The sequence below is a fragment of the Zonotrichia albicollis genome, chromosome 5 (genome assembly GCF_047830755.1).
Source record: "Zonotrichia albicollis isolate bZonAlb1 chromosome 5, bZonAlb1.hap1, whole genome shotgun sequence".
NCBI lineage: Eukaryota > Metazoa > Chordata > Aves > Passeriformes > Passerellidae > Zonotrichia > Zonotrichia albicollis.
Window position 1 is genome coordinate 30,802,524 of NC_133823.1, and position 26,070 is coordinate 30,828,593.

The 26,070-nt window shown below is 39.9% G+C and overlaps 1 protein-coding gene across 8 annotated transcripts in view; it reads right to left on the reverse strand.

Moving 5' to 3' along the window:
* The window catches only part of MARCHF1 (E3 ubiquitin-protein ligase MARCHF1), a 224,396-nt gene that overhangs the window by 198,034 nt on the left and 292 nt on the right, over positions 1-26,070 (reverse strand). The window contains exon 2 of one of the 8 annotated variants that reach the window (XM_074541197.1): positions 25,702-25,903. The exons of 4 other annotated variants lie outside the window; for them this stretch is intronic. The gene's annotated coding sequence lies outside the window, so the exon portion shown is untranslated. Of the gene's footprint in view, positions 1-25,701; positions 26,069-26,070 lie in introns of those variants that run through there. 3 more of the 8 variants (XM_074541202.1, XM_014266553.3, XM_074541198.1) reach the window with 3 other exon arrangements.

Genomic DNA, 26,070 nt, shown 5'->3' on the forward strand with positions numbered 1-26,070 from the left:
AAAGCAGCTCTGCACAAGAGGAGATGCGGGGTCTGATGGACAATTTCAGTGTAAGTCAAAAATGCACCCTTGCAGAAACTGAATGCTAAGGGTACACTAGGCTGCACTCACTACAGAAGAACCAGCAAGTAAAGGGAAATTATTATTATTCTAATCCACACCTGCCAGCCTACATCTTGAGTACTGTATTTCACTTTATGCTCCCTGGTATATGACATACTGGTTCATATCTTTTATGGAAAGCCAACAAGATGGTTTGGGGCTGGAGTATGAGCTGCATAAGGAGCACCTGAGAGAACTGTGTCTCTTCAACCTCTACAGGAAAATCTAAGGGGAGATCATAGTACTATACTCAACTATTTAAAAACAGAGCCAGAGTTGCTGGAAATTGCACAGCAAAAAGATATGAGACAATGAATGTAAACTGAAGCAAGAGAAATTCAGATTAGATAAAAGGAAAAAAAATATTCATAGTAAAGATGATCAAAACCTGAAACAGGTTGCCCAGAAAGACTGAAGAAAATTCACTCCTGAAATAACCCAGAACAAGCAGGCAAGGCCCAGAGTAACCCATATACCTTCAAAGCCATCCCTATTCCAAGCAGGCAGGAAGACAGATCAGTTAAAGATGATACAGAAATGGTATGGAATGAGAGATTACATTGGGTCTGGCTGAGATGGAATTCGTTTTTTTCACGGCAGCCCTTAGGGTGTTCTGGTTTTTATTTGTGGCTGAAATGGTGTTGGTAACATGCCAGTGTTCTCGCTATTGCTGAGCTGTGCCAGCACAGTCAGCCAGCCAGGGGTAAGCTAGAGGCTGAGAGAGGACACGAGCAGGACAGCTGTCACACGCAGACCACACCGTATGGAATTATGCTCAGATATAAAAGCTCAGGGGAAACAGGAAAAAGGGGGGGAATAGTCATGGTTATGGCACTCACAAAGCATGCAGAGACCCTGCTTCCCAGGAAGCAGTTGGACACCTGCCTGCCTACACAAATTAGTCAACTATTGTTTTTATTTTGCTTTGCTTAAGCATCATGCTTTTGCTTTTCCTGTTAAACTGTCATTATCTCAACCCATCTATTTCCTCCCACAGAAGATGGGAGTGAGCAAGATGCTGGGGTGGAGTTTGGCTGTTGGATGCCCTTCCACTCGAATGATTCCATGATATTTCTTCATATATGTTTCTCAAATATACCACAGGTGTCAAAAAGCACTTCATAATGCTGTGAGAAAAAAGTTGTTAAAATTTTGGACTGTCCCAAATTTTCTCAAGATTTGTTTGGGTTCTTTTGTGTTTTTTATGTGAAAACTATGACAAATTCAGTATTGGCTAATATCCCAGGAGAGCCACAGATCAACTGCTACAAGTCAAGAATCTATACATTTATCTTCCTATGTCTTCCATCAATATTCACTCAAAAGTGAAAGGAGAGAGAACAAATCCTTAGGAAGATAGAGCAAAACTGAGAAGAATGATTAAATGACACACCATACTCCAAGTTTCTACGTGGGTATGTGTGAATTCTGACATATTTAAAAAATTTGCAGCATTTTTACTGTTGTGGGAGTTCATGGAAGATATCTGAGCAACTGTTGTAAAATAAAAACTGAAGTAAAAAAAGTTGTCAGATGCACTGGATTTGCTATCCTCCCAAGGAAGGAAAAAAACCTCAAGGCAAGCTATTGAAGAATAAGCCATTAAGATAAATCACAAGGTTTGATGGTTAAGATTAAGGGGGTTGGGGGTTTTTTTGGTTCAGATTGGGAGAATTGTGGAGACTCTTTTCCCCTGTTAGTTATTTATAGCCAACAACCTATTTTATCTCATGCAGGGGTGAAAACAAGGGTGTACAGTGTCTCATTGGTTCTGAAAAGCCTAATGAGCTGCTACAAATGCCTCAGACTGTTTTCTCAGACCTAGAATAGGATGTGTGAAAACTAAAAAAAACTTTAACAAGCATGTTTATTTTACAGAGTTTGACAGACATGCTGCGTTCACATTTGTGTGCTGCAGAAGGTTTGAAAGTAGAGGCAGCAATGGACAACCCAGGTACATTTACTTAATTTAAAACATTCTCCAGACAGGCTTTTGGGGGCTCTTGGATCATAAAACTTCTTTCCAACAGACCACCATATGCTACCAACATTATGAGCTAATTTTATAGCAGGAAAATGCTGCTTATCAATACCTGACAGCCTTGCTCACAGACATCTGCAGAAAATCAAATGCTTGCAGATTCACATTGCCACATGTGGCTTTTAAGACAGAAATACAAATTCAGAAAAAGAAATTTACCTGCATCAATAAAGTGGGCCCTTTTTCCATTATTGTTGATATTACTATTATTAGATTTGCTCTTCTGGACAAAACCAACCTAAGCTTTGTCTGCTTGATACAGAAAAATGAAACATGAATTAAGAATCCTAAATTCCATTAACGATGATATCTACCAGGACCCCATTAACAGATGCCAAGGTATGTTAGTCAGAGTGGATGTGACAAATGAGTTACATTACAATGGATTACATATGGTATTCAGCTTTTCAAATTAAAAAGTCAACTGTGACACCATCAGGCTATTTTTATAGAGGGCAGTGGGAGTAGGTTATATTCCTGACTATGAAATCTAAAAATGGGTCACCTTAGGAATTAACATGTTTAAAGAGAAATATAATGCATGAAAAGAAAAATACTGCGCTCTAGATACTAGTGTACTCTAGATTGTGATAGCAATCCATGTTCTCCCTTACTTTAGCATTTTGATCTGTTTTTTTTTTTTATGCATTGATATAAACATAATGCAATAGCTCTCTCTTAATTAGGAATTTGTCATAATGCCAAAGAGCAAAACTTCTAATAAGCTCTTAAGGTTTATTTTCTTTTGTTACAGGGAGCTGTACTTGGTTGGGTTGTGTTCTGTTTGAGGGGTGGGGGTTGTGGGGTTTTTTAGTTGTTTTTTTTTTTTTTGTTTGCTTGTTGATGGGCTTTTCTGGTTGTTTTTTTTTTTATTGACCCAGCAAGACCAGGAAAAGGTGGAACAGGAAAGGAAAAGTAGGAACTAAAATTCAGTGAACCAACAGGTGAGAGCCTGTACATCACTCGTCACATGGCGACCTCGTGCCAACGAAAGACTTGTGCCTCAGAAAAAGACACACAAGGAGAGATGGATGCACGAGTAAGTAGTAATCTGTGTTGGACAGGTTTAGTGACTTGACTTTGTCCTCCTACATAGCTCAGAACTTGAGTTCACTCACACCTTTTGTCAAGTCTTTCAAAACAGCTCAAATGTGCTGCCTTACTTAAAACTTAGAAAAAACAACAAACCCAAACCGTACCACACCTGTCCCGGCAACACATCATTTTTGAAAGAGACAACTACAGACTTTATTTCATTAGTAGGTGGTTCTACCAATGCTCACAGAGATCAAATTAAATTCTCAACTAATATGTGACTTGAATCTCTCAAAACCCTTAACTCCTTCACAACTATTGAGATTTGGTTAAACAATATGGAGGTCTATTAATGAACATCACAGATGAGCAGGCATTCTCTGCCATTTCTACTATCCAGATGTGCTTAAATAGTACACAATAAAACATTCATAAGCAGCTTTAACTAAGGGGGGAAAAAAGCAACAGGGGATGTTTTTTTCCTGGAAAAAAAAAAAAGATAGGGGACACCTTTTTCCTAAAAAGAACCCTTTAAGTTTTACTTTTTCAGTGCTTTCCATTTCACATGTGTGCTTTGTGACAATACTCCATTAAGATTGAAGAGTTCTTCCTTCCTAGACTGATCTTCCTAGTTGTACAAAGACGAGAATATACCAACCATTTGTTGATGAAGGGCTGAAATTCCTGCATAAGTCTGATATAATAATAGAGTCTAGAGATTCACTACCTTTTCTCTCACTAATGAGCAAACTCTCAGAAAGCCAAAACCACAGAAAAGCAAGATAATGTAATAGGCATTTCACTTATTCAGGCAGCTACACAGGGTCATTTTCCATAAAAGATTTCAAGGACCATAACTTATTTTTAACATTAGATTAGGTACATATTAAAAGTCATGCTCTCTTTTTCTATCATTCCTTTTGAAAGATAATGGGAAATATGACAGAAAGAAGAAAAAATTGAAAACAAAATATTTCCAACTTTCACCTTGTCTTGCCTTCTTTCGTGCTTTTTTTGGGAGACTCCCCACAGCCATCAATCATTTTTCAAAACACACCTCTTTCTTCTCTGGACTGAGCATGTGCCCTCCAAATGTATGACTTAGAACAGACTCACTACTGGGAAGGATTCACTGGGATGCACAAAACATTCCTAAGCAAAGAGTTTTGATGTTTTTAGAGAGCAAGCCTGTTTTAGTCCTCAAATTAGTTTTTATGTCAAATCTGGGAGTAAGGGAGTGGAATGGCAGGGTCAATGTGTCAAAACATAAACCTCCAGATTTCAGCCCATTCAGCCCAACCAATTAAAATACCAGTAAAAGAGGCACAACAAAATGGAAGAGCTACTCTCTGAAGGTGAAAAAGAGGCAGTTAAGTTCCATACTTCAGTTTCATTTCTAAATACTTCATGTGAAAATGTGAGCAGACAGAAAAACTTTACTTAAGTGGAACTAAACAAAGATGACATCACTTTCTCTTGCAATAAGGAAAAGGTGCAAGCAGAAGTATCTCTAGGCTAACTCTTAAAATAAGGAAGCACACAATAGGGTCCTAGTGGCAGCCCAAATCAGTGGGAGGGGGCATGGCCAAGACACTGTGCCGTTCAATGCCATCTTATGTTATGGTGAGGGGCAAGGGAAAGGGAAGAAAAGTTTCCAGCTGGGAGCAAGCACATTGTGTGGTGCCACTGGCTGTGGATACAGCACATCCTGTCAGGCTTTGGTGAGCATTTCTGCATATAAATCTCCCTCTCTTTGTACATTTTTGCTAATTGTATTGTTGCTGCTGCTTTTTATTTTCCTATCTTGTTATTTTCAGTAAATTGTTCGTATTTCAACCCGTAATCTTTACCTTTTTGTGTCTTCAATTCTCAACTCCAACTCTAGAGCTGCGAGATGGCCCAAAAGATTTTAGCTGCCAGTCAGGTGAGCCTCTGGTCACATGCAAACATGTCACCAAAACCTGACCTGACATGGCAGAACCCCACCCCAACCACTGACCCACCACACTTGCTCCCAACCACAATCCATGCCATTCCTTCCCTTTCCCCACCCCTCACCACAATGTAGCATGGTATCAAATAACACAGTGTCTTGGCCATGCCCCCTCCCAGTGATCTGGATGACAACTATGACAAAAACACAAATATCACAACAGGAGCAAAAGATGGCAAGGGTTTTCATGATGGGAGAACCTCATATGCCACTTTGAAGCTAAAAGCTCTCTCCCTTCTAACTGGAATTTGCATGTCAAAAATGTCTCAATGAGAACCAAAATCACAGAAAATCAGACACCTTCATTGTCAGGTATTTATGAGCATCATTACAGGATGATTTTTAAGACAGCAACTAAGCAATGTAGGAAAGGCACTTTTATTTGCATGAAATCTTCTAGAACAAGGAAGGAAAAGAACTACACAGCACTTTGGGAAAGAATTAGAAGAGGAAAGGTCTTGTTACCGATCCTTTACAGGTGGCTGTAATAAAGGCTTCATAATCAAGGTTCTATACTAATTCTAAATTAATGTAGAAAATATTTAGATTGTCCAATCTCCTACAAGCATTCAACCTGCTTCTTTGGAAGTAAGAAATTTGACACCAGAGAAAAACCAACCAGATTATTTCTTCATCAGGCCCTTAATAGCCCCAACAGAGTGCTTGAAAGCTACAGATTCATTATATTTATGTGAACACTAAGTCATATAGAAGTAACCTTTTAAAAAAGACTCTTTACACAGAAGTATAAAGAACCTTTGGAGTCTATCAAAAAGGAGAAAGGAAGCCAATTCACATGATAGATTTTAAGAGTGGGAGAGTAGGCAAGTGCCAGTGAACAAAATCTCATTGTAGATAGTGCTTTCTTCATTCATTCAAGTACAATTCAACACTTACAGGAACACAATTATAGGAATTTTCTCACTTTGTATTAGAAACGTACAGATGTAAGAGCAAACATTTTTATGCATGATGCTTTCCTGTATCATGCATCAAAAAAAAAAAGAAACCTGTAGGATCTGAAGACTCCTTTATTCTTTGATCCTAAAAGAAGGTTTTTCGAAACCAACAAAGAAATACTATATAATTATAAGTGCAGGACAATAAAATGAGAAAAAAAAACCCCATAGATATTCCCTATCTTGATTGCAACAAATAACATTTCCTTAGACCATCTGTTTCTCTTTAGGTATAAAAGCTTCTAAAACAGATTAGAATATTAAACAACCATCCTGCAGAAAAGTTTCCTGTTGCTAAGAAACAGGAAGTAAAATCATACAGCCAAGGTCAACTATTACTGAATTGATTCAGGCTGATAACATTTTTGACCCAAACTGACATATTTCCTAAGGAATCAAATATACTATTTGTTTAGGCTGGACTGTTTCCATATTCTGCTTAGATTTTTAAATTTGCATGGAGATGAGTAAAAGTATAATGGTGTTCAGTGAACAGTGACAGTAATGCTGCTTTGGCTAGGCAAATCAGTAGGGAATTGGAGTACATGTTCTTGAGGAGTTAAAAAATTCATCACATTTTGTATAACCTTTCATTTCTGACAGCTTTGTCATTACACAGACTTTAGTTCTAGGTTCAAGTCAAAGGTCAAGGCTTCTAACACACCACTTCTTTCAACAGGCAAATTAAAGACAAGAGTTTCCCTTCTGCCAGCATGAAATAAGGCATTATTCTCTTGCTACTCCCAGCTCATTGATTCAGTTGCACTCCCCCTTAGAAATTAAGAAATCCAAACCATCTCTATGCCAATTAAATCCAAAAATGTATTATTATAGTGAAATTACTGCATGGACTCTAGTTGTGCAACTTCAAAACAAGCAGACAGAGCAAGCCACAGGTTTGCTACATCAACATGTAGGAAAAGACATCTTTAAAAAACACTGAGAAACCCAGTACCATTATCCATGAAGTTTAATTAATGATGATTTTTTTTTCCAAAAAAACAAAATGCCACCATTACTTTAAAGACTTCCAAGAGAACAAGATAAGGGAAGTTTGGAGGTTTGTTTTAATAGTATTGTTCTTCCCTAACAAAACAGTAGGGACACATGGAAGCAATCAGGTACTTTGCTGTTTCTCCTTCTGCTCTCCCTACAAGTGTGCATAGCTCTTACCAAGTAGCACATCCAAGAATTTCCCTCCCCACCTTCACTCTCAGAGTTAATTACACTACAGACAAGGCCCTGGAAAGCAACATGGTTCCAGGCAGAAAAAGTACCATGTTACAGTCTACTGTACACGAACATTAAAAGAACATTAAAAAAAGATCCAAACAGAACATGTAAACTGCACTACATCCCACAAACAACCCAAACAGAACTGCTAGGAAGTGAAGCTGTCTGTCCCCTGTGCAGTGTTTCCCACTGGTGTGCTGCGCTCACTCCGACACACACCGAATGTAACATGTGCTCAAGCACTGAACTACAAATGTTTATCGTGATGCCTACATTTCTCAGCCTGAAAAGGCAGTTCCCAAAATTACAGCACATACCACATAGATAATCTTCTGGCTCTTGCAAAATACCTCTTGCTTATCAAACTTGTACCTGACATAACTGCCTGAACTCTATAAAAATAGTTTCTTCTTGCTGCCTCCTATTTGTTCTCTGCATTTTCCACTTATTATCTCCCCTGAAGGTAACAGCAGTGATAACACACCTTTTAAGAAAAAAGGGAACCCGACAGTGATAATGCCACACATCAGTGCTGAAATAGCCAAGGATAAAAAAGGTCAAACTGCCTCCTGCACTGCCCAGGTTTCTTAACGACATCAAAAGATGCTGGTACCTTTAAAGATCCTGTACACCCATTCAAAAATGCTTGTATTAAAATTAATTTTTATTAATTTACTATTATTGATAATGTTGAGATATATGTACGTGAAAAAATAAATATATATATATTAAAAAGAAGTTGTCTAAGTAATATGTGAATTTCAGTAATAAACATTACCCAGTCTTTTTCCTTCCCCTCTGAGCCAATCTTCATTTATGGTTTAAATTTTAGCACTCTGGTGATATGGAAGATTTTTCTAAACTGTAAATTAGTTCAAGATGTTCCTTCCTTTGACACCTTCTAACACTACTAACAGTTCTCACGTTGACAATGAAATTGAAGGCTGATCCAGTCTATATAACTGGACAGTGGTTTCATGTCAGCATGAAACTGGTAATAGGGGAACTTACTGCAGCAAAAATCAACATCAGATTTTATAAAAGTCTACATCAGATCTCGAAAATATCCCACTCATGCTCATCCTTCCAGAAATTTCATTCATTCCCAATCCCAAACTCACTTACACACAAGTGACACATCTGTCCAAGTGGTCTTGCCAGGATCACCTGCTTGTGACAAAAAGGACAAGAGACACCATCTACCAAGTCCTCACGATTGGACGACTGCCTTTCTTCTGCTGGAGTTTCTTCTAGGTTCCTTCTCAAATGGCAACAATAAACTACAGACCTACATAGCTTCCAGGAGCCATTGTGGGGTGGTCCTCCACACCAAAACCTTGCTTATCTCAGTCTACATAAACCTTAAGCCAGGCTGTTTTCCTTAATTTTTTGGGCAGGCAGGACAAGTATTAGCACACATAATAAGTTTTCACTCTTATCAGCTCTTTCAGACAGCAGGCATCCTGGCTCTTGACATAAGCACTCCTCAATCTTACTCCTGGCAATGGTGTCCCCTGAGCTGCATTCTTGAAGAGCTGATCTTCATTATCACAGGCCTTTTTTTTAACCTTTTGCTGTTTCTGGTGGTTAAAGACATTATTTCTACTTCGTTCATACCAATCCTAATATTTCTATTACAGCTCTCCTGAAAAGATTAACAAAGTTAAGCCAAGTCATCACGAACAGACACAATTGTTGTTCCTGGCAATCACAGCAAAGAAGCCAAAAGCTGATGACTATCAAAAGCATCTGGACAACACTCTCAGGTACATGATGTGATTCTTGGAGGTGTCCTGTACAGGTCTGTTTAAATTCTGTTTTTTAAATGCCCATCAGCAAAGACATCCTCATTATCCAGTAAATCATAGGTTTTAGTCTTTCATAATGACAAGGTACCATATGGGAAGGTTCCAAAGGACAATTAAATACCAACATACAGAATCTTTATGCATAACAGCTTACATTTTTCTTCATAAAGGAAAATTTTTCTTCATAATACTTTTACTTCCTGCATTTGTAGCATTTGTCTCCTCTGTCTTGATTTTAGCTATGGACCAGAGAGCACACCATGTGCTCAGAACTTTCCACAATACCAAGACAGATATGCAGGTACTGAATCCTCTTCAGTAAAGAAAATGGTTTTGGCATCTGTGCAACAACTGTTTATCAACTGCACATACTCCCAACAGCTAAGAGGCTTAATGCTTTCCACTGAGAACTCAAGTTCTCAACAAATACAATTCTCTACTATACAGTACATAACTAACAAAATTGGGAAAGAGGACTTACTATGAAGGAAGATGTTTTCCAAGCCAAAGTAATTGGAGAAATATGAAAGAGAAAATAAAGGCACAAGTAGGTAAGTCTCAATGAACATCAAATTGATTCCAAAAGCCTCTCATAAAAAAATAAACGTTGATGTGCAGAAAGCGGATTAGACCACTTCTAGTTAGGCCTTTCAAAAAAGTTTTAAGTTAACCATTTACTTCCTTTACAAGGTATGGTGTCAATCAAAAAATTTCCAACCTAAACATAAAACTATTCAAGGCATTCCTTTTGTTATAGAACATTTCCTAATGGGAATCACGCAATATTTCCAGGCAGAGATGCTCACAATTGTCATGTTTTGCACCCTGAAATGGCCTCTGTCAGTTTCAAGTATTTGCAGCACCTGGCAGTTCTGCAACCCTTATAACATTTGTCACAGGACAAAACACAAAGCTTCAGCTTAAAACGTGGACTGAAAGCCAGAGAAAATGGCTTCATTTCTAAGTCTGAATATTATGCCAAAAATATTCAGTCACTTGAGCGCTACTTTAACACTGTCAAAACCAAATCCTGCTTAACATTGTAATAATGGGAGCTGTGGCGGAATATTCACTTTCTAGCATTGCAAAGTTCAAGACAGGAAACATTCAAATCATGTCCTGAGGTGCTTGTGCCTGTTTATTCCAGACTCAAAGCTGAGGCAGGTGTTAGTCTGGTGAGGATGCTACATTTCCCTACCAAGAGAAAGTACAACCAGTTATAGCACTGACTGAGACTTGTAAGCTCCTGTGGAGTATGACACCTTTGCCCCATTTGTTACCTACCATCCTATAATTTCTGTTATATGTGGTACTTTACAAGGAGCTGTATGACAGAAGGCATAACTGTCACCTAACTGAAAAAAATTGAAAACATGTTCTTTGCTGATTCAGCATTAAAAAAATATTATCTACCATGAAGTTACTTTATGTTTCCTGCCTATGAGAAAGACCAACCCTCCCAGGTCTAGTTGAGAACAACTACTTTCATTTTGCCAGGGGAAAAAAAAATGTTCATTTCACAACCAAAACGGGTAGTACAAGTAAAGATAATTTGTAGGTTTGTTTGTAATCCCACACCTACTGCTTAACTGTAGATTTGTCAAGGGTGTATATCTGCATATTTAATTCTTTGGATTCATTCAACTCATATGACTATTCAGATTTTGAGGCTCCTCTGAAGTCTTCTCACTGGCTGTCTGTCTGAGCAGGTGAACTTACAAAGGAATAGGTATGTGTTGTGGGAAGGCTGTGGAGACAGCATTGACTTCTAACTCCATGTATCTCATCTCATTCTAGACAGAAGCACAGAGGATAGGCTATGCCCCTGTCAAAGACTGAACAAACTTGATAACCATTTAAAATGCAAAAATGGAAGTGTAGCAACTGTGTTTGACAAGGAACCCTCACCCCTGCAAGGCAAAATGTTGCATTTAATTGCTACCTGATTTTATACTTGAAAGATGCATATTTTTCAGTCAGATAAAGTCCTTGCTGGAATAGATATAGTCACAAATATTTTGATATGCCTGTCTACTCCTAGATTTCTACAGCTGGGAGAAAAAATTCCAGCAGTTAAACGAGTGATATTTCTGATCACAGCTTTTGTGTAATGGAGAGGCATGTGCTAAACTGTGGTTTACTTCAGTTTAGCACATGCCTCTCCATTACACAAAAGACATCTGCACAGACAAGTACAGCCAAACTGCTCCAGAACCAGCACTAGCTGTGCTTCCTCTAATCAGGCTTGTGATAAAGAACCAACAATTAAGTCATGCTTACAGCAACGGAGCATTCTGGACTTAAGGCTGAGCACAGACAGCTCTGAACACGGGGAGGAGGGCAATGTGTTAAACTAGCGAGGCATTACAACAAGGCAGAGATCTGAGACATTGACCTTGTTAAGAGAATGCATTCTTGGATGTTAAAACTCTAAAATGTGTTTCTTCACCAGTTTCTCTTCCACTTTCTTCTCCTCCCTATCTGCATTCTTTTTTTTTCTCTGCAAGCCTTATGATTCATCAAGTTTTTCTAAGGATTGTTTGTTGTTTGGTTGAGGGTTTTTAAGTCTTAGAAGAATTAATGGGATGAGAAAACAGCTTTCTGGGAGCTCTACCCAGGATGCTTCCTTGGCCATGAATAACTAACTGGTTTTGAAAACAGCACTGCTCTATTTCAGTTGCTGAGCAGGTGGTCCCTTAAATCTTAAAAGTTATGTCTGTTAGTTAAGTGTTCATGTAAATATTTCATTAAGCTTCCTGGCTTATAATAAGCATCGCTTAACACTATTTTATGCAACACACACTGCAGAAATCATCCTACCAAGGGGAGAAAAAAGATGCATGAGATGTGAATAATTGCAGTTGGGATGGGGAAGAGGGGTTGGCAATATCAAAGGGAAAAAAAGAACATGAATTCTAAATTAAATGCGCCTGATTAGGGAAGATACATCTTGTTTCATCTCATAGCCTAGGCAAATAAGCTCACATTACCCCTATATTCTCTTTCCTATAATCTTACTCAATTATTTTCAAAAATTTCCCTTAAATTACTTTACAAGTAGCTTAAGAAAGTCCAGGATATGCTTTTCCACAACACCTTACCATAAATTAATTTATTTCTATAACATCCTTTGTCATCACAAAAAATTATTAACCTCTTTGTGTTCCAAAGCAATAAAGATAAAAGGTCCTAACCATGAGCAACTTTTAGCTGTTGAGATGTCAACAGTCACTCCATTTGAATTTATGTGAAGCTGAGGGATCCTCTCAGGTTCACTGCTGCTCTCCCAGAATACTACCACTTAAACACTACCAGAAGTTGCCTACTCTCTCTGTCAATTTTGCAAGCCATCATCTGTTTTAATTCCTGGCATTCGCCCCTTGGCAAGTGATTTAAATCATCCCAAGATGCAAATAACACACAGGATATTAATTACACTTTGAACAGCATTTCTATTCCCATTTTTATTTTTTTTTAGCATCGAGAAAGGAAACCTTCCCCTCAGAATTTTAATAATAATATTCTCAAATGTCTCTTATTTGTTCCTTCATGAAACAGAGAAACTATCCTATTATTAGCATAAAAAGCAACATGGCCTGTCACAATTCTTACAAGGTTGTCAGCACAGAAGAGTGGCCTTGCAGTAACAAAGTTTTCTACACTTCAACAGTATTATTGTAGAGATGGTGGGGCAAAAAGCTGTAATTTAGAGTTCCAAAACAGGCTTCAATTCTTATTTAACTAAAGGTGAAATGGAAAAGCAATATCTGGAGAAAAAGAAAAACAACTGTTTTTTGTTTTCCCGTTTCCAGTAAAGCACCTGTGCTCTCTCTGCACATTGGAATCAATGCAGCAAGAATTGCGATGCTTGCACAAGGAACTGCAGCCACTGTAAAGCAGGAAGCACCACGATGGAACTGCACAGCCAACACAGCAGCAAAGCATGGACAAACTTCCAGCTCTGGAATGACTGCTCCAAGGGAATAACAGCAGCACTCGTACAGCTGCAGTCCTGCACAGAGCACAACAGCACAGAGTGAAGCAGAAAGGGAGCTGGAGTAAGCTTTGCACTACTCCCCAGCAATATTTAACTAGGAAGATAGGTCTGGGGCTAAATTATTACAGGTGAGAGCAGAATTCTCTTTTGAACCTGCTAAACCAAAAGGTACTTATTGTAACATAGCATTATTTCCTGAATAATACTGAATGCTACTAAACATAGACAAGACACCTGGCTCAGAAATATCTCCAGACACCAGCAGGTAAAGCTGGTACAGTCTCCACAGCAAGCAAGCACTAAAAGGCCTATGGCTTCAGAAGCAATCATCCAATTCTTCTACAGATTAGCTCCTGATTTCCAGATTGGGCAGAAAAGGAGAGAATGAAGCACAAAAATATACATATTCAAATAAATAAATAAAATCTAGAAAAAAAGAAAATATTAATAAAAAGAAATAAAATCTTATAAAAAACTAGCTCCAGCTTCAAACAGGTGTGGGTAAAGACGCCATTAGCCATGTAAGCCATATCTCCAGGGTAACATTTAGCTGCCTAACTACAAAAAACACTTTCCCCCGTTGTGCATTCAGCATGCAGGTTAGAGCTCTACAGATAAAAATGCCATACATCTCTGATTTATCCCCAGCACATCAGAATTCTGAGCAATGGTTCTATGAAAAGAGGACAGAAAAGTATGGAAAAACATGTTATATGCAGCTGTAATACATACATACACCAAAGAAACTGCAGAGTAAATGGGGTCTGCTGTAATAGCCAAAGTAGGGAACAGTGCCAAGGTGTTACTACCCCTGAAGAAGAACTGATCAAATGTGATCAAGAACTCAAATCAAATGGACATTTTGTCTACACTGCTGTCACACTAGCACCTCAGTCTGGCTTCAGCTGGGCACACCTGCCTGTCTGCCTTCACATCTCAAATCAGAGAAAGTGGTGTTCTTCTGAACTAGCTCCTTGTCATCCTCTCTTATTAGTATCATCTGACTCACATTCTACCAGATCATTTCTTATTTTATTTCTTAGCACATCACTTTTCTAGCCTAGACTCTGAATATCACCTCCTCATTGTACAACCTGACTTCTCAGGCTTCAAGCATTCATCTCTTTGGGTTTGTTCCCTTCCATATCATTTTCTCCTCATTGTTTTGTTTCCTCAGGACTTTTACTTCCAAGCAGCTTTCTCTCCCAGAGCTCCTGGGCAGCAGGCAGTGTCAGTTTGGCTGCTCACACCCTCATCTCCCACAGCCTGAATGACTCACATTTGTGATTTCAGAGTAATCCTCTTTTGGTCCAGCCATTAAATGTTACAGAAGCTTCAGCCAATAATGTCTAAGTCTTCCAAGCACAAGAACAGGTGTTTTTGAGGTCTACTATTTTCCACAAGCAAATAAATCTTCTGAGGAAGGGGAGAAAATCATTCCTTGGACAAGAATCAATCTATTTTATTTCAAGGCCCCTATACGGAAGCATCAGAGTCTGTGAGTTTGCAAAAGCATTTGACAGTTATCTTCTGCCTGCATTCACTTTTTTTGAACATTGTTTTAGGAAAACAACTACAGAAAGTAGCGCCCATGCTCCATGAATTTAGTTTCTTGCTCTGACAGGCATCTTATTATCTTTATGGAACCTTCTTCAGAAATCTCCTAGACGTTATTTTAATGCAGTAAGATATGGCTTGATACAAAATTTCTTCAATTGGGAGGTTGTTCTATTGATTAGAAACCCTACTCCAATTTCTAGAATTTATACACATAGTTATTTGCTCTCCTATCAGCATTATTATGCTGATAGGAGAGCAAATTCTAGGTAATACTTTCCTTGTGATTATCCCCACATTTACAGAGCACTTACTCTATAAAATTCAACTTGCCAAAGAAGTCAAGCTTCAAAATAATGACATGATCCAAGTCAAAAAAGCTTGACAGTGTATTTTGTTTCTTAAAAACAAAATTTATCTTATTTAGAGTTTAGTGATGAAAACAGCTATATAAGCACAGCAGAGGCAAAGGGGCCTTTGATCTGTCACATTTCCTTATAGTACCGCTCTCCTTGGTAAACTCCTAATGCCTTTTTCTAATGTTCTTTCACCATTATGCACAGAAATATCCCTTCCTATAAAAGCAGTTTAAGAACTTGATTAACACTGACGTCAAAACCGTAATCCTGCAGTTCCTTGGATTAGTTTTTGCCCCTTTAAAGAAAAAAAAGCACAATTCCCTGTTAATGCCTAATTAGTTAGACACCTCACTTCACAGCCAATCTGCATTCAAGCTCCATGTTAATTTCTATTTCCATGCTTCTATTCCTTTTCCTGTAGGCAACAGGAATCACTTGGTGCAAAACATGGCACTCAATTAAGGTTTTAGACAAACCTAGACTTTTACTGTTTCCCATTCCCACTCCTGGAAACACCTCTGATGAACTTCGTGCTCCTGTCCCCAGTATTCTTTGCAGGGTTTAACTCAGCTTGCCAGTTCCTCTGTGCAGAGGCCTGTCTTCAGTCCTAAGGCAATGAGGAACGCAAACATTCTTTCATGAACTCAAGTGTATCTTAATGCCAGCTTTTCAGAACACACATATGTTTAATCGTGGTTCAAAAAGAAGTAATTATAGTATAGACTTTAGAAATCATCTAAGCTCCAAAAGGCATATACAGGAATGCTGGTGGCAATTCTGGGGAAAAAAATTAGTTCTATTCCATTAGGTACAACATCACCACAGGCAATCAAAAGCACTCCCTCAGATTTGTTTTGTAACAATTACCATTACCTGGATTCCTCACAGATGTTTAAGTAGTGTTGTAACCTGTGCTGTAGCTTATTGCTACTGACTAGTTCTTTAGCTGAATAATATACCCTTTCAAGTTTTAAAACAAAAATTTAACTTGACTAGATTTCATAGGTCATACATTATATTTAGCATTCCACAGCATAAAGCCAAACAAGGAGGAAAGAAGCATGTGCTTTGTAACATTACATATTTTTCATTCCTATATGTTATTTAACAAAGAATTTTCATCCCAATTTTACTCTTTAAAATTTGCATAGCAAATGAAGATGGTTTTATATGGTTAAGACTACATGATAAAAGCTCATTTGCACCCGACAACACAGCACAGAGAGACGGTGTCAAGTGGGGAAGCACAAATTATATTTTGCCCATCTTCTTCCAGGCCCACCACAAGAGCAATCAGCCCATTAAGGGGCTCTCTCAACGAGAGAGGACCACAGGGCTGCAGAATGGCACAATTAGGGGACAGAAAAGCATGGAAAAAGGCAGGGACACAAATTAAGGGACTTGAAGGAAGAGGGGGAGGCCCCATCCAGACTCTTCTCAGGGCAGTCCCAAGAAGGACCTCAGTCACACTGTTCAGTTTTGAAACCCATCACGAGTGCTCACAGATGTGGGACACACTATGGGATGTAAGGGAGGGGCATTTGGGGATTGCACAGGACTTGCTATGAGATGTTTACAGGGGAAACCAAAGGCAGGAATGGATTTAAAGGATTTGGGAAAGAGCAAGCATGAGGTAATTGAGGAGTAAGTAGATAAAAAGGGCCAGTTGCATGCAAATATTCTGGTTGTTGGTTCAACTGCCTGGTTGTGTGCTGTCCTGACCAGCTTATTACAGTCTGTCCTGTATGCTTATTAAACCCTTTCCAGCTCTTTTCTGGGTGAGTGGCTCTGCTCCTTCTGCATATGTGCACAGGGGTGAGTGCAGCAACTCCTGCCTGCCAACCAGCAGAGAGGCTGGGGCGAGCGGCTGAAGGTGCCAGGCTGAGCTGGGCCATGGGAACAGCTGTGTGCAGGGCAGCACGTGGAGCAGGCGTGGGAGCACATCCCCTGTGTCTGTGCACTGGCAGGGTGTGCTCTGCCAGGCTGCTGGATGGAACTGGGGCATGAACCTGTGGCAGCCTCACCTCTCTCAGCCTGCAGAACCAGCCTGGCATTTTCCCTTAGCTAAAGGGGAAAAGAAGAGGTTTGAAAATTTCAACACAACATGCTTAAAACAAAATTTCCTGTTCCACACACAGTGATCATCATCCTTCATTCCATATCTTGATTCTACTTCTTTTTCCACTCTGGTCATTTCACCTACTTATATCAATCTGCTCTTATCTAAAATATTCTCTCTCCTCCTTTTCACTTCTACCCCATACCATCACAGATTTTAGCAGTTGGTTTTCCTTTAGCTTGCTTATATCCTTCTCCATTTCCAAAACCCTTACCTCTGTTTTCCCCTCCACATTTTTTTTACTCTTCCTCTTTAAATTCCTCAACCACCCTTTCAGTAGGGATAAAATCTGCCCCTTTCACATTCTGTCACTTCTCTTCAGCATTCTTTCTGCTTGCCAAAACTCCTTCTGTGTAACACTGCCTTCCACTCTCTTTCAAAGCAAAACACATGCATTTGAAGTCCTCTTGTTCATAGTTAAATAAAACACAGCTATTTTCAAACACTTACAGGCTGAACAGGGTTTGCATTAGGACTTTTTCACAGGAGGACAGAATAGAATCAGCAGACTATTACTACGATTGCGGCTCAAAAGGCACAAAAAAAAAAAAGGAAAAAAGTTACCAAGTGCTGTTCATGTAACAAACTTAGCAAGAAAACACTCAAACTCACCAAGAAAACTTATCTACAACCTGTTTCCTCCTCCCCTCTGTGAGGTTCCAGAAGGACAGAAGATGACAGAACTTAATTTCTCAGGCTTTGCTCTTTCTTAAGTTGTCCACCTTACCAACTTCAGCATATCCTTTAAAATTGCAGAGTTGAATTCAGTTCTTCACTCTAGCAGGACTTTATCAAAGAGCTTTTATCTTTTTGATGCATTTTGCCTCCAGTGGACAGTCAGTCCCATCCTCCCAGCTCCACAGAATACTGCATCCCACCGGCTGTGGAGACCAGCATTTGAGAAGCTTTGGGAGGTGGCATTAATTTCGCCTTTTTGCAGGTATGTCACCTTCCAGCCAACACCTCATATCATCTTTTAGGACTTCCACTAACCTAAGGCACTGATGTTACTGTTTGATTTTTAAGGAGGTATTACACAAACAAGGAAATTTCACAGTAAACATTTTCAATCCCCTACAGTTATGTTTATCAACTTTATGGAAAAGCATCTGTCTCCACAAAAACCCATACCCATCAGCTGGCTCTTTAATGGCCATTTACCCACACAGAGAGCCAGCACAGACAAGGACAATTTGATACTGTCATTGCATAAATAAATTTTCTACAAGATACTGAAATTATTAGTACTCACCAGAGAAACAACTCGGTAGCATCAGCTGACCTGTGCTTGGCAGACAGACCTCAAATAGGTCACACCACTGTGAGGAGATAGTGGACACCTTTTGAAGTCAGCACTCAGAAACTGTGCTTTAGGTTTCTCTCCAAAGAAGCAGCACAGACCCTCTGAGCCTAAAGCAGCAATGAGGTAAAGTAGCACATTTGTCACCAGAAGCCAGGAGAGCAATGTGCCTGCATTCATAGATTACATGGCAAGGACTGATGCCAGTTTCACATACTAGAAATGCTGAAGTACAAGGTCTTCCCTTGGGAAGCAAATCATCCCTTTCTGATGATGACCCAAGACCAGGGAAGCATGATTAGATTTCATCCTGTTACACACTGCTTTGTGTTAGCATCCAGAACTTCCACTCTTCAGCCTGCCTCTGAGCAAGGGTTTTTCCTCCTTTACTCCAGTCAATGGCTGCCTCTGTACTCAGCCAACCCCAAAAACCAGAGATCTGGAGCTCAGCTCATGTCCTCTTGTTACAGAAAAAAGGTACCAACTCACAGTTTCCAGCAATACACCAGGATTAAAACTGCTTTCCATGTTATTCTTCCAGTCTCCTTCCATCACACTTATTAAGTCCTACAGTGTCTTACACCAAACTTCGACCACATAGAATATCCTCAGTTGGAAGGGACCCATCAGGATGATCAAGTCCAACTTCTGTCTCTGCAGAGGACACCCCAAGAGTCACACCGTGTGCCTAAGAGCCCTGGCAGGCTTGGGGATGTGACTGCTTTCCTGGGAAGCCTACTCCAGTGTCCAACCATCATCTGGGTGAAAACATCTTCTCCTAATACACTTATACTTATATACTCCTAAAACATCTTATTGCAGGGGTTCCAAACGGTTGTCTCCTATTGCAAAAGTTTCATACCTTCTTGATGTTTCCTCGCGCGCATCTCCTCCAAGCACTGACTCTTTCCTCTTCACAAAGCAGCCAACTGACTCCAATTCCCATGTCAACCAGCCACCCCACTCTTTTATAGCACTCTTCTTCTCATTGGTTACAGCTGTGGCCTGTTAAAGTCAGGCCTGTTCCTGATCTTTGATAATTGGCCCAGCTGCAGCTCCTCAGGGGCAAGATTACTTTCCAGAATATCTTCTTATATTCTATCCCCCTACACTAATATACAACCTAAAACTCCTCTGACATAGCTGTAAGCCATTCATCCAGGTCTCTGTCACCAAAGAGAAGTGATCAATGCCTGACTTGTCCGGTTTTCGGCTGTTTGAAGGGCCTGGAAAGGCCCGGAGTGGCCTTGGGGCAGCCCGCGTATCAAAGGACGAGAAGAGGCTTCAGTTCTTCTTTCGGTTTTTATGTTTATTAAATGTTTATCTAAAAGATTTTCTTTCGGCCCGACAGAGGTCTGCTCAGCAGCCAGCCATGAGCACACTGTGTAGCCCTCCGGACAGTCACCTATCTTTATACCCATGGTTACGTGTACAATATTTATCATTTTTCCCCAATCCTTTTTATTTTTATTGTCCGGTGCACTTTCAGTAATGACCAATCCCAAAGTGCCACCATCACCAAAGAAGATGGAGGAGAAGAAGAAGAAGAAGAAGGACAGGACACGCCCCAATTCCTCCATCTTACTTCTCTAAACCCCCCTGTACATAAATCCTAAACCCTGTGTCTCACCCTCTAATTAACTAATCCCTTCACCATTCACCCCGGTGAAATCCTCCTATCCTCATACAGGTGTCGTCTCCCGTGTAGGATCAAAGTCCAGCCACCAGACACTTCTGGCAACATTCCAGGACTCCCGAGCCCTCCAAGGGTGGTCTCGGTGGCTCGGCACCTCAGTCCTGAGGTGCTGAGATCCCACATGACTCTCACTCTGCTTCCTATAATGAGGAAGTTTTAGAAAGCATGTAACACATGCACACCCTGTCCTGGCAGAAGATAGCTCCAAAAGTTCACTTCCACACTGGCAAGAAACCTTATGACAGTCCCTATTTTATTACTACCTTATCTCATGCCAAAATTTTGTCCCTTAGGTTAGGTATGTGTTTAACTTGGTTCATGTTAGATCAGTTTAACTTCTGAAGCAAGTTATTAGTAATTGGCTTCCACTTTGAACTTTTCCTCCATGCTAAACAAGTCCCTTGGTTCCTTAACATCACTGGTACTAATTTTTTTTTTCCATCTGGAAAAGACTTCAGAGAAGACAACCTTGGGGAAGGGAGAGAGAAACCTATCTTCTGTGAGAAGTCATCAAGCCATCACAGCATCAACTCCACTCCATGGAGGCCAAGGAAGCTGCTCCCATGACAGCAAAGATGGCCTGGCCTTCCTTCACTGTGCTTTTGTTTGCAATGTCTTCTCTGCTTTAGAGAGCCAACAGGCAGAATCTGGAAAATTGGGATTAGTGAGCTACTGACGTCAAAAACGTTTTCAGTCAACGACCCAGAACAACCAAAAGAACTCTGACCGGCACAGAAGCTGCCTCCTGCATTTCCTCAGTGGCAGACCTAACCATAGAATGCCACAAGGATTACATTTCTACAAGTTCCTGCAGAACTTGGTGCCATTTCCCTTCTGCAGTGCATCCCCCCAAGAGCTGTGTAACACAGCGTGAAGTAAAAAACAAAATAATGTAATACAAGGGAGTAGTTAATTGTAATACTTCTAAAGATGTGAAAAAAAAAAAAAAAAGAGAAACTGTTCCTATAAGAAAAACAGAAAGCCTTAGAGGAAATCAGCCAGTGACCACTACCTTGTTTAAAGAACTTCATTTAGCAATGAAGTCAAACAGGCAAGGACAAATGTTGTTCCAAATCACAAATGAAACAAGCCTCTGGTTTTCAGAGTGGGAAACTGTCCTGCTGAATAGCCTAGAAGTAATTAAACTTCTCACTGTTCTAAAGTAGTTTTTGAAGTACACTGCCCACTATTTTGATACAATCAAATTGAATGTAACATTTTTGCAGAAACCACATTTGACATTTAATTTTGTCTACTTGAAAGTCAACTTGGAGGTACAAATGGAACAAACTTGGATTTCAATTGCTGGTGGGCAACTGGAGAAACATTCCCAGCACATCAAACCCTTCCTGACCTTTCCAGACTTATGTATTTTATTCTACTGAAATCTGAGGGTTTGGACTACCATTCTTCTTCAACAAATCACAACCATGCTGCTACCAATGAAACAAAGTCAACTTGATATCATGCAGTTTGCCTTTGCAAAAATGCACTCAGTTGTGACTAAGATGAAGTTCTACCTCATCCCAAAGCATAAAGGGTTCAGCCAAGCCAGTACAGGGCAGCAGCTACCAAACTGAGGTGTGCTGTACCTCCTACCACTGCCCCAAAGCAGGCAGGCTCACATGCCAGAGACACAGGTATAGATGGGTCAGTTCTGGAAGTCATTCTTGTGAAGAAATTTGGCAATGGACAAGCAAACTTAACAGGACAAAATCCAGGCAGGAACATTAGAATTCTTCCTAAAAATGAGGGCATGAGGTACTAGAAAGCTTTCAATGCCTAGAAAACCACACTCCCTATGAAAAAAACATTCATTTTATAAGATTATAAAACAGACATAAATATATTTATCTTCACTGCAAAATTAGAAACTTTGTTTTTCAATAGTCACCCGCTCAGAAATTAACTTTACAGCCATCCACAGCTCAGCACTATGAAAGTCTCTCACAGTACAGAACAAGACTTATCTTGTACACCAGTTCTAAAACCAACAGGACAGCACTGTGGCAGTACAATTACCAAAAGCACCTTTGGTGCCTCTGCATCCCAAAAATCATTCCATAGAAGAAAAGTTATTAGCTGTATGGAAATACCCAAAGGAGCAGTGAAATTACACTGAATAATGCAATATTATCAAACTCCACACTATTTCTAAATTATGAAACTCTAATCTAACCAATGATATTTAAGTTTCAGTGTATGCCTGGTTGCCAATGAATTTGGGGGGGGTGGGGGGCGGGAAAGGCATTGAACCATCGAAATGGCACAGAAAATAACCTAAAGTTAGCTTACTACTCATTATTGCTTTAACTGTATCATTAAGTCTACTTTTTAAATAGGTGTTTATCCTTCTTTCCTGAAGAATCTGATATAAATTGCTGTAATATCACACACTTGCCTGGAACAAAATCTCCTTTTCAATTACCAATGAATTGGAAAAATACTACCCAGCAGAAGAGGGATCTTTTTTTCTGGCCTGTGATCACTCCATTCACTTCAAAGAAACGCACCTCATTAACCCTGGTAATTAACAAGGTTATTCTCATCACATTAAAGGTTTAAGTTCCTCTATTAAGTCATTATTTGAATTTGCACTGCTATTAAGATGATGAGACTGTTCTGGATTTAATTTCATATAACAAGATGTTTCTCTTTACAGATCCTAACTTTTTTTTCAAGTCAAAGCATATAATTTCATTGTCTTGTATGCTACACTGAATCACAGAATGAGTTAGGTTGGAAGGAACACGGATCCTCAAGTTCCAACCCCATGCCACGGGAAGGGACACAACCAGCACATCTACTGGACTAAGACATGTATTACATACATACAAAAAACCTCCAAACAAAATCAAAACTGAAAAACTAGAAGGGGAAAGGCAGCAATGCAAACAAGCAGCAAAAACAGCAAACAGGCATCTGGCAGCAGCACGGCTGTGGCAGCAGAAACCAGAGAGAACTGAAAAGGGAGAAGAGGACCAAAATTACAAGGAGATCCATATGGCCTGGGAAAAGACTACCAGCAGATTAATCTACTCCTAGCTGGACCATTCCAGTAGAAATTCTTTAGTCCACAGACTAAAGAGACACTTCCAATTCCCATGATGTCCCTCACCATGGCAGAGGGTTTTAAACTAGATGATCCATAAGATCCCTTCCAACCCAAATCCCTCCATGATTCCATACTTCCATGTAACAACACATGTTTGGGGCATTTTGCTCTTAGGTTGTATGGACAACAGTCTAACCAGTAAAGTCTTCTAAATACCTATTAAATGCTTTAATTTTTGCACATAGGTATTCCTAGTATGGAAACTTGCCTGACACACAAGAGAAAAGCCAATTGTCTAAGTCAGACAGTTATTCTAAGAATATTAAAAATTGCAGCAGCCACTATCAACATCCCACATCAAATATAAAAACACAGATGATTGTTCACCTCATTATCCATGCTGGCATCATATTAGTTCATGTGCTCTGTCATTAACAAACATATGGAAAATCATAATATGGAAAATTTGGTTACAATTATTTAGAGATTTGACTACACAAGTTCCAATGGCAGCATACCTGACACCAGGGCACCTTGAATGCAAATATCTAGTAGTGGCCAATTAACATCAAAGGTTTTGCAAACAAGTTTTTGCACAGAATTCAGTCCCTATGGAATAATAACAACAGCAATATCCTTTAAATGTCAGAAGAGACAAGAAAACTTTCTACCATAACATGACTATTATCACAGTGCTGGCTCAGCCAAATACTGAAAGCAAACAAGTTCATAGAGTCAAGGTCAGCTGTGAGTCTACAGGAGAGTTCTGAACACGGCAAGTTTGCCCCATCCATGCATCCTAAAAGGGTGCCATTCATTTAGCTTTGCATTTTCCAGAACTTCATTTTTTGTACTTTAAAGCACCCATTACTAAATCTTGTCACAAGTGCTTAGCAGTGTACGACAAACATTAAACTCTCCCCTTAAAGAGTGTCAAGAGTGCTGTGAAATATTCAGAATAAAGACACTGTAAGTCTTATCAGTGTAACAACTCCCTCAGGAATTACTAATTTGCAAATTTCTCAAAACCCTAACAGGGTTTTAAAATGTTGTCTAAAATACAGCAGGGTACCCATGTATGAGCCATAGATTGATCCTTTTTTTTTTTTAAGTCAAAGGCTAGTAACTGTTCTTCAGCTGAATGAAGTCTGAAGTATACACATGAGATTAATAGAGGACATAATGGAGGATGATATTTAACCACCATGACAGCTTTATGTAAGTTTGGATGAGACTTTTGGTCAATAATATTCGACAGCAGCAGAGCTGTCACCATCACAGGAATCACCAAACAGAGCCCTGTACATGGTTGGAGCACTGAGAAATCCACCCGAGTGCTCACAGGTTATCCACATCTTTGTTAGTCAACACTACGAGTTTTCCTTCTCAAATTGTGCTTTTCCCATTGAAATCAATGACCCTTGAATAACAAACGTGAGTTTCATTGCCATTAGTTAATTTCCTCACTCTATTACAAGATAAACATAATCATCTCAGCCCCCCACACCCTTCAGAATCAGGAACAGAACCCCAAACAGAAGTGTTTGTTTTTCAACATGAATTACAAAGAGCTTAAAATTACTCATTTTCCCCCCTTTTTTAAACAAACACTGAAAATAACCAGAATGGCTTTGGCATTGCTTTAATCACTTTAAACTTAAAGAGAGGAACTCTTATTAAAATCGGGAACTCTAGCTGTAAGAAACAGCTAATTAGCTCTCAACTTTTTAATGAAGTGCTGTAGCAGAGTATATATTAGCTGATCAGTATTAACAAGGAAATGCTCTGCAAGATAAGCTCATTCTCTCAGGTAGTACATCACTTTGTCTACTTGCTTCAGTCCATGCACAGTCAGAGGGATTTAAGAAAACACACAACAATAACTATCAGATTTACACATCTCCATACACTCTCGATAAATGAACTTTGCAGGATTTAGAACTGAGAAAGAGAAACACGAGGCAGTCCACTACCGTTCTGCTAGGCAATGAAGACAATTTAAATTGCATTAAAGCTTAAGATTGTGTTTCCTTCTTCTTAATTGCTCCTGGCCACAAGTTGCAAATACAAGAAAGAATAAGACAGGGAAGAAGTGAGAGAAGGCATTTGACGCTTGTGCGCTCAAGAAGTCTGGACAAAATGCATGGGGGAGAGGAAAAGTGAGAACTGCCAGATGAGGAGGAACCTTGTCCAGACAGTCTCAGCAAGAGATGCCGACAGCGGTGGGAACCTGAACAACTCCGTACACATCCTCCGTACACATTTCCACAGCTTTTACTGTCTCGCTTTGCAAGGACTGGTACTTTATCCACCTTCCCACACACAGAGCATCACCTAAACAAGAAATTACTTAAAATATGATTACAAACAAAGACCAAGTTCGCCTGCGCTCCCACGCCAGGGTTTTCTAACCTGGCTTCCCTCTTGTCGCGACATGCCACACTTACTCGGAAATCCCTGATCGTTAGAGCGGCATTTAGGGTGGTGCCAAGTGAAGGAGGGTGTGAAATCGCCCCCGAGAGCCCGGGCTAGCCGGGGCCGCCGCTGTCCAAGCGCCAGCCCCCCGGAGCCGCCGGGAACCTTCCCCCGGCGCCCGCAGCCGGCACCGGCCGAGCGGACGGCGGCAGCAGCGCCGTCTCCCGCGATGCGCTTCTCCCGCGAAAAGCCCCGAAACAACAAGAACAACACAAAAAAAAATCAACCAACCAACCAACCAAACGAACAACCAAACGAAATCCACCAAAAAAAAAAGAAATTATTTTTTAAAAATAAAATTTCAAAAAAAGGGCAGCGCCCGTCCCCGCAGGTGCGGAGCC